The sequence below is a fragment of the Ruditapes philippinarum genome, unplaced genomic scaffold, assembly GCF_026571515.1.
Source record: "Ruditapes philippinarum isolate M1 unplaced genomic scaffold, ASM2657151v2 ctg12584_1_1_1_1, whole genome shotgun sequence".
NCBI lineage: Eukaryota > Metazoa > Mollusca > Bivalvia > Venerida > Veneridae > Ruditapes > Ruditapes philippinarum.
In genome coordinates this window covers 15,286-25,028 of record NW_026861406.1, presented here as the reverse complement: position 1 = coordinate 25,028, position 9,743 = coordinate 15,286, and the positions used below count along the sequence as shown (strand labels likewise).

Genomic DNA, 9,743 nt, shown 5'->3' with positions numbered 1-9,743 from the left:
AAAAACACATCAAACAATGGCGTGGAAAAGCTGGTATACAGATGGGCCGGATAATTAATTAACCTTTTAAAAATTTTATTGAAAAAAGTTGAGACAAATGTGGCTTGCGGGTCCCATTCTATTTGGTGTGTCTGAAACCACAATCTGTCTCATTTCCAATTGTCGAAAATTATGAATGTTTACAACACATTCGGTCAACTTCGTGAGACAAAGTGCTCCCGAGACAAATGGTGCTCCTACAGTGCTATGTTGTTATGTTGATATGTGAGTGTTTTGCAGTGGTTTGTAATGTTGACCTATGTGAGTTTGCCTGTTAAGAAATGTTGCATGTAGGGGGTGATGTGGAGTAATGATTGACTATTGTGAGTGTACCCTGTGGGAGTAATGTTGACTATGTGAGTTGTAAGGGCCTGTTGAAAACTGTGACTATGTGAGGTGTTGCTTGTTGAGAAATGTTGACTATGTGAGTGGTGCAGTGGAGTTATGTTGACTGAATGAGTAATATTATATGAGTAATGTTGAATATTTGAGTAGTGTTGACTATATGAATATAGTGCTGTGAAGTAATGCCGACTATGTGAGTGGTGCTTTGGAGGAATGATGACTTTGTGAGTAGCGTTATGTGAGTAATGTTGACTTTGGAGTTATGTTGATTATGTAAGTGGTGCAGAAAAATGATGTTAGCTATGTGAGTAATGCTGTGGAGTAATGTTGACTACGTGCGTGTTTCTATGGAGTAATGTTTGACTATGTGAGTGGTGCTTCGGAGTAATGTTGTCTATTTGAGTGTAGCTTTCGAGTAATCTTGACTATGTGAGTGGTACTGTTTAGAAATGTTGACTATGTGACTGCCAGTGAGTAATATTGACTGTGTGAGTAGTGTGCAGTGGAGTTATGTTTACTATGTGAGTGTTGCTTTTGAGTATTATTGACTATGTGAGTGTTGCTTTTGAGTAATGTTAAATGTGTTAGAAGTGTAATGTGAGTAATCTTGACTATATGAGTGGTGCTCTGTGTGGTAATTTTTTGACTGTGTGAGTGGTGCATTGGAGTAATGTTGACTTTGTGAGTGCTTTTGAGTAATGTTGACTATGTGGGTGGTACTGTGGAGTAATGTTGAATGTGTGGGTAGTGTTATGTGAGTAATGTTGACAATGTGAGGGGTGCTATGGAGCAATGTTGACTATGTAGTGGTGCTATGGAGTAATGTTGACTATGCGAGTGTTGCTTTTGAGTATTGTTTCTATGTGAGTGGTACTGTGAAGTAATATTGAAAGTGTGAGTAGTGTTATGTGAGTAATGTTGACTATGTTAGTGGTGATCCGTGAGTAATGTTGCCTTTGTGAGTGGTGCAGAGGAGTGATGTTGACTATGTGAGTGTTTCTGTGGAATAATGTTGAATATGTAGGTGGTGCTTTTGAGTAATGTTGAATGTTTGAGTGTTGTTATGTGAGTAATGTTGACTATGTGAGTGGTTCTTTTTAAGTGAGTGATGTAGTGGAGTAATGTTGACTATTTGAGTGGTGCTGTGGAGTAATGTTGACTATGTGAGTGTTGTTATGTGAGTAATGTTGACTATGTGAGTACCGTTATGTGAGTAATGTTGACTATATAAGTGGTGCAGTGAAACAATGTTAACTACTAGTATGTTATTGATGTTGTGGATTAATGTTGACTACGTGAGTGGTGCTATGGAGTAATGTTGACTATGTGAGTGGTGCTTTGGAGTAATTGTAATCAAGTGCCTAAACGTTTAAACGTTTTATACCAGTCCTTGCCGGAGGGGTTACAATATAGACAACATTACACCAAACAATGAAAAATACCGGAAATAGCATTATAATACTAAATACAATCAAAATTTAAATATTGCCAATAGCTTGTTAAAAGCATTCACGCCAATTCAACCTGTTTCCTTTAAGAAAAAAAATCTTGCGTATAGCTGAAATAATGGTAAAAAAACAAAATCAAAATCATATTAGCATTCGTTGTTTTTCACAGATCATATCATGCACATGCTCTAGGTGTTAAGCCTTCACGTATTATACTGTGACGTCTACTTTAATGCCGCATCAGACGAAATCATTTTTTTGAAAATCGATGTTTCATCACATTATAAACCATCTTTTAAATATAGAAAGCGGAATTGGATGCATAAAACAGTAAAAAAAAAAAAAAAAAAAAAAACGTCATCACGTTAAACGAGATTTGACGTCGTGATTTCCACATGACGCTGACGTCGTTTCTACGCGACATTGTCATTGACGCCACAGCAATAGCAAAGCGAATTTATTCACTTAGCAGTTTTCAGCGATATTTAATGATTATCGACAGTTATGGAGGAAGTTTTTATACCGAAAATATCTATGCTGACCCAAGATGGAGGAATGTAAGTGAAATTTCAATTATTTCACCATAGGTTCGTAAGAAAAGAAAGAAAGAAATCTCAAGTGCAAATAGATCTGGCTTAAGATAAGCAAACTAACAATTCCTGTGCAATCATATCATCAAGCCACAAATATCTATGTATCTATTGATTAGGTTTTAATTTATTTCATTCATTAGTCATCCTTTTTTCATTTATTTATTTATTTATTACAGATTTTCCAGTCTTGACAGTTTATCTGTATTTACCGGATACGTTCCCATTACAGTTCCGATTTTCCAGGCAGTGAAAGTAAAGCAAGGTTTGTGATTTTTCTTAAATGAAGAATATTTTAAGTGCTTAGAATAGTTCACCTTTATCATTAAACATGTCTTGTTTGTCGTTCCTTTTCGTTTAGTTTGAGTTCTTTTACGTTTAGTTTTATCTTATCATTTTCGTCTTGTTAGAAAAACTTCTCCATTTTTTTTTTATTTTTCTTTTTAAATCAGTAATCAAACCATTATGAACTGCGGATTATTAAAACAAGAAAATGTCTTCTGTGTTGTGAAGTGAACCCACGAACGGCCTTAAAGTTAAATACACTGTGCTTATTTTCAACACCCGTCATTTCAATTTGCTTTTGTCTACAGATATATATTATTTCGGCGTTCATCGTTTCTACTAAGGCTTCTTTTGTATACTTCTTTCTAAGTTCTTTCTTACTTCTTTTTATTTTGTTTCTATCTTTTCTTTCTATCTGTCTCTTTTTTCTCTAGAAAACAGACTAACCACTTTCCTGCAAAACATTGAGAAACTCTGTTCTGAAATATTCTAGACAAAGATTATGATATCATTAGTACTGATGAAGATTTTGATACACTGTAAGATTTTACAACATAACATAAAGTTTATTCTTTGTGACATAGGCATTCGGTCCAAAATACAAAACAGTGCAACAAATATAAAAATGCAATGAAAATACAATGTAAAATTATATGTATTAATAATAACCTGTTTTTCAGTGGGTATAAAAACAACATAATTTTTCATGTGCTCGCAAAATATGATAAAAATTAAATTGTATAGCTGCAATAAACGATCGTTGTTAAAATGTCTGAGGTGTTTGTGGTCACAATAAATGATACAAATTGAATTACGTTTATACTATAACTTGCAGTAAGTGATACATTTTAGTACTTCTTATTGACTTTATATTAACATTTTTGTCTGCCAATATAGGTTTTCCTCTGAGACACACCTAGTTTTAAAAGAACGCAAAAGAACGCTGGTACACCTCATTAAGAAACATGAAACAGCCCTGCTTGCATTGAGAGAAGCTAGAATGGTAAGTTTTATCTTAACTAATGAACGCTCTAAAAAAACAAAACATTGCAACGTGATTATACCATTCATATCATATTTGAATAGTTAATTTAGAAATCAGTATAATCATGTTAATATACCATAGTTTGTAAATTAATTGATTTTTTATTTGCAAAGCTATGAACAAAATATCAGTTTTAATTGTATTCTGTTGCATGGTATTGTATTTTAATATAATTGATTAATGCATCATTTTACAAATCACTAATGTTCATTGATACCAGCACTATTACGTGTTACGTGTTAAGAATTGAGTACCGCTCAAGCCGGTGCTAAGGGGCGTGAGGGATGTTGCACTTATTCAGTATTCCTCATGTACAGACTCAATCAAACCGAGTCTGCAATTCTTATGTAATTTTGTTGTGATTAATGCTTCCGAGGGATCACTTTCTTTCCAGATTTTTATACTTCACAACAGCAGGTGTCAAGTGCTGTGTGGCAGCTGTAAAAAGTTGCCCCGTACTTCACTTCAGTGTTGTTATATTTTTCTGGTCCTTCGGGATCATTGATACCGGCACTATTACGTGTTACGTGTTAAGAATTGAGTACCGCTCAAACCGGTGCTAGGGGGCGTGAGGGATGTTGCACTTATTCAGTATTCATGTACAGACTCAATCAAACCGAGTCTGCAATTCTTATGTAATTTTGTTGTGATTAATGCTTCCGAGGGATCACTTTCTTTCCAGATTCTTAGATTTATATAAAATATCCTTGATTTTCAGAATTGTTGGAAGTCAAAGGCAAAACTGCAAAAGTATGAGTTGATTTTAGAGACACAGAGATCTTCGTTACGTTACAACCAGAACGAGGCTAAAGTAAGAGAGGCAGCAATTGAGGTATGGGGCTTTTGACTGCTTTTATTGCCCATATTACTGACTATAAAGATAAAATCTTTTAACAATTCTTGAACAGAAATTCCCAGTCAAAACAGTTGTGCAAGAGTTTTTGTTTGTTTGTTGTTGTTATTATTTTTGTTGCTGTTGTTGTTGTTGTTAAAGCTGTGAACTGTTTTCATTTACTTACAATGATACATTTTCATTTTTGATGAATACCTTATATTGAAAAAAATCACAAATATACATGCAGATTAAGATATCTATGTATAAGTTGCTATACGTAAATGGATAAACAATGTACAATAAATGATAGATACATCAATTTGTACAAATTCTGTGTTAATACATACTTGTTTGCATTCATATAATGGCATCTTGAAAAATACAGTTCACGAATTATAAGTTTTATTTACATTATTAGACCATAATGTTGGTTTATTTTTTACAGGATATGGAATTGGTACATAATAAATGGATGGTCAAGCACGAGAAAGACCATATTGCTTTTGAGAAAAAGTTCTTAGCTGAGATAAGTTTGCGAGAGAAAATTCAAAAGGTAGGTTATCGCATATCATACAGTTTTTATATAATAATATTAAAGGTACATTACATTGGTAGTATAATTCAAGTGCGTGTTTTCGAAACTTTCGCGTCAACTTACACCATGTTTATATTTGTACATACTTCATATTAAAAATATTATAAATATTATTTATTATTATTATCATCAATATTATTTAGAACTTTTTGTGTGTTTTTTTTCTACGTTTAAAGTCATATGAATAAATTATAAGCCGTCCAAACTACTGGCCATATTATTATTATTATTTATTATTATTATTATTTTCAATATTATTTTCAATATCATAATTATTATTATCTCCAATGTGTGGTCTACTGTCATAGCGGTTTTATATCTTATTTTAAAGGATAGACTTTCACTTAATTGTACTTGCTTTGTAAATTACAGTTTGTAAATTGTATTGTAACATATCTATTTTACAGATGTCAAACGACCTTGAACTTGATGTAGTTGAGATGCTTACTGATACAATCAGAACTTTGATGAACAAAAAAACAGACAAAATCTGAGGTACGTTATTTTCTTGATAATACAATTTTTGGAAAAGAATAAATTGTTGGATATTTCTATGATACATGTAATTTTACCATGTTAAAATCTTTAGAACATTGTTAAAAAAATAATTCTGACCACATTTTTGTAATTCTTTGACTGCAAGAAATTAACACAATATTCAGTATTTAAAAAAGTGTTTTTTCCCAACAGTGATACAGAAGTAAACAAACTTGCCACACAAGTATACAAACAAACATGCCGTACATACAAGTTTAGAAATGCATCGGTAAGTATCTGCCCCTTTTTATGTAAGTTATAATTCCATTCGTTTATTTGATATAATCAAAATGTTTGTTATATCCAATTATTTAATTCAATTTTGAATTTGAGAACTACGTGTAAAGCTATGACATGATTATAAGATAATCAAAAAGCGATTTATTTTGTCTAGTTGGTGCGCATGCTACGCACAATATCCTTTATTTTGGTTACAAGAAACCTTGTATAAAGCATTCAAAAACACATGGTCCCGGCAAGTTCGCAATAACCGAGGTTTACTGTAAATCGTATCGGCATATCTATTGTAGTATTTCAAAGTTATCACACACATAAAACAATGGTAAAACATGTGCGAATATCTTTCTTTTTTTAAATTGGTAAACATTTATGTATTTCAGAACATACCATGTCAGAAAGAATGGATTGAGAAACCAGAATATGTAAACAACAGAATTAACAAGACTTAAAGAGAAAGGTTTGTTTGATTAATGATTAGGTTCCTTTTTGTATTCTCTCATTTAAAGATAAAGACAATTTGAACTTAGAAGAGTTTGGCTATTTAAAAAAGAAATAAACATAAACTATAGTGGGCGTTTGAAACTGACAATGATATGAATGTCTGGATATTATAATGCGCATTTTATACGTAACACGGAGTCATTCATTTATAACATGGAGTAGCTAAACTGTAACATGGAGTTCCGTATTATGTCGTATGGAAACTTAAATATTCGGGCTATTATATTTTTTAAATACACACTGTTTGCAGCTATACAGCAGTTTATATTTAGTAAAAGGTAATATATAAAGTTCATAACGTAAACCATTTTTTTTTCAGATCAAGACATCAAGTTTGGAAAGGGAATGAAAGGCTTCTTTTTCCCATTTGACATCATTGTGTTTTCATTTCAAATGGGTTTTTATTTGCTATTCTTTTTTCCCATTTCATATGGGTTTTTATTTGTTGTTTTTTCCCATTCAAAATGGGTTTTTTTCGAATCAAAGTTGAAAATGAAAAAAAATCTAGTTAAATATATTTTAGATAACTAGAAAAAATGTGTTTGTATTTCTTTTTCGCCTATAGTAGTATCTGTTTCACAACGTTATAACAATTTTGATATTGAACTGGTTCATCAAAAAGATATGTGTGCTTCGAACCAACCAGACAAAATGACAATGCCGATAACATTGACCAATATTACATTATCGACATCATTGTCCAAAAACCATCAGTTCGTAAATATAAGAACGGAAACAATGTTTATTCCACTGATGATTACGATAAAAAAGCTGCAATTTTGCCATTAAAACATTTAGTAAATAAGTCCAATGTGTGGTATTATTACGGTGGCACAAAGGTGACATGTATGTGTTTTTATTTATCTCGTGCGCACGAGATGTCGTGGCCACGAGTTACTAAGTCTTGGCCATGAGATAGTTAAGTCATGGGAACGAGATACTATGTCTTGGCCACGAGTTGCTAAGTCGTGGCCACGAGATAATTAAGTCGTGGCCACGAGATACTATGTCGTGGCCACGAGATACTATGTCGCAGCCACGAGTTGCTAAGTTACTAAGTACATGTCTAGTTAATTAAGAAAACTCATATAATTAGTGTAATCTGATTGGTTATTTATCTCGTTCCCATGACTCAACCATCTCGTGGCCACGACTTAGTAACTCGTGGCCACGATATAGTAACTCGTGGCTACGATATAGTTTCTCGTTCCCACGACTTAACTATCTTGTGTCCACGACTTAGTAACTCGTGGCCACCACATAGTATCTCGTGCGCACGAGATAAATGAAAACACACACATGTAACCTTTGTGCCACCGTATATAATTGTTGCCTTGAGTGCGTTTTGAAACATCGCCGAATACTTGATAGAAAATTTCAAAATACGTGATCATATTAACTCCCTTGAATTATGAGAGATGGTTCTAAAGCTAGATGCACGCCCCACGATGACATAAAACAAACACACTTCCGCAAAATAATCCTCAATGAATGATGTATTGGTTCATAAGATAAGTTTTTTCCGAATTTTGAACCCCTAAGTTCCCTTTTAATACCCAACATAGCCTTATTTGAATGTCTGTTAGTCAAGTGCATGGAAATACAAAGGAGAGGTGGTTTATGAAATGACTTTTAGAAACAAACAACAGGGTCGACCAGGAGGCGATGTTACTTTACAATAATAACGTCTGTCGACATGTTTAAGACTTATGTGTTTGAACGAAACCTTGAATTACTTATAGTCTCAGATGAAACGTTTTAATCTAATAATTGAATAAATAGAGGACAAAGAATGAGTGTATGTTCAATACTGAATTTATTGAACGGGTTGATTCTATATTCTTTTTTACAAAAATATTTTGAGATAAAACAATCATTTATTCTTTGACGCGGCTAAAATGTAACTCTTACATTTAGCGCGTCTAAACGCTATATTTGTGCTATGTGAGTAATGTTGACTATGTGAGTGATACTGTGGAGTAATGTTGACTATGTGAGTGGTGCAGTGAGGTAATGTTGACTATGTGAGTGTTGTTGTGAAGTAATGATGACTATGTGAGTGGTGCTGTTGAGAAATGTTGTCTGTTTGAGTAGTATTATATGAGTAATGTTCATTATGTGAGTGTTGCTGACTATATGACTATGGTGCTGTGAAGTAATGCTGACTATTAGAGTGGTGCTTTGGAGTAATCTTGACTGCGTAAGAAGTGTTTAGTGAGTAATGTTGACTTTGGAGTTATGTTAACTATGTGAGTAAAGCTGTGGAGAAATGTTGACTACGTGTCTGGTGCTATGGAGTAAGGTTGAATATGTGAGTGGTGCTTAGGAGTAATGTTGACTATATGAGTGTCGATTTCGAATAATTCTGTGTACGTGTGTGGACCTGTGGATAAATGTTGAATGTGTGAGTAATGTTGACTACCTGAGTGGTGGTATGGAGTGATGTTGACTATGTGAGTGGTACTGAGGAGTAAAATAGAATGTGTGAGTAGTGTTATATGAGTAATGTTGACTATGTGAGTGGTGTTTTGTGAGTAATATTGCCTGTGTGAGTAGTGCAGTGGAGTTATGTTAACTATGTGAGTGTTGCTTTGGAGTATTGTTGACTATGTAAGTGTTGCTTTTAAGTAATGTTGAATGTGTGAGTAGTGTTATGTGAGTTATGTTGACTATGTGAGTGGTGCTCTGTGTGTAATGATGACTGTTTTAGTGCTTTTGAGTAATGTTGACTATGCGAGTGGTACTGTGGAGTAATGTTGAATGTGTGAGTGTGGCTTTTGAGTATTGTTACTATGTGAGTGGTACTGTGGAGTAATATTGAAAGTGTTAGTAGTGTTATGTGAGTAATGTTGACTATGTGAGTGGTGCCGTGGAGTAATGTTGACTATGAGAATGTTGCTGTGGAATAATGTGACTATGTGGGTGTTGCTTTGGAGTAATGTTAAATGTGTGAGTAGTGTTATGTGAGTAATGTTGACTATGTGAGTGGTGCTTTTGAGTGATTGGTGCAGTGGAGTATTGTTGACTATTTGAGAGGTGTTGTGGAGTCATGTTGACTGTGCAAGAAGTGTCATGGGAGTAATGTTGACTGTGTAGTAATGTTGACTATGTGAGTGGTGCTGTGGAGTAATGTTGACTATGTGAGTGTTGTTATGTGAGTAATGTTGACTATGTGAATGTTGCTGTGGAATAATGTTGACTATGTGGGTGTTGCTTTGGAGTAATGTTAAATGTGTGAGTAGTGTTATGGGAGTAATGTTGACTGTGTAATATAGTTGACTAT

At 33.7% G+C, this 9,743-nt stretch overlaps 2 long non-coding RNA genes across 2 annotated transcripts; both read left to right on the top strand.

Annotated features, from left to right (window-relative positions):
• The first annotated feature begins 449 nt into the window (after positions 1-449).
• On the top strand, positions 450-4,504 carry LOC132715526 (uncharacterized). Its single transcript, XR_009623695.1, has 5 exons — positions 450-2,389; positions 2,602-2,687; positions 3,142-3,246; positions 3,605-3,710; positions 4,471-4,504. It is a non-coding gene; the product is annotated as an uncharacterized LOC132715526 (long non-coding RNA).
• Positions 4,505-5,870: 1,366 nt separating this feature from the next.
• LOC132715527 (uncharacterized) lies at positions 5,871-7,555 on the top strand. Its single transcript, XR_009623696.1, has 3 exons — positions 5,871-5,948; positions 6,340-6,416; positions 6,780-7,555. It is a non-coding gene; the product is annotated as an uncharacterized LOC132715527 (long non-coding RNA).
• The last annotated feature ends 2,188 nt before the right edge of the window (positions 7,556-9,743 follow it).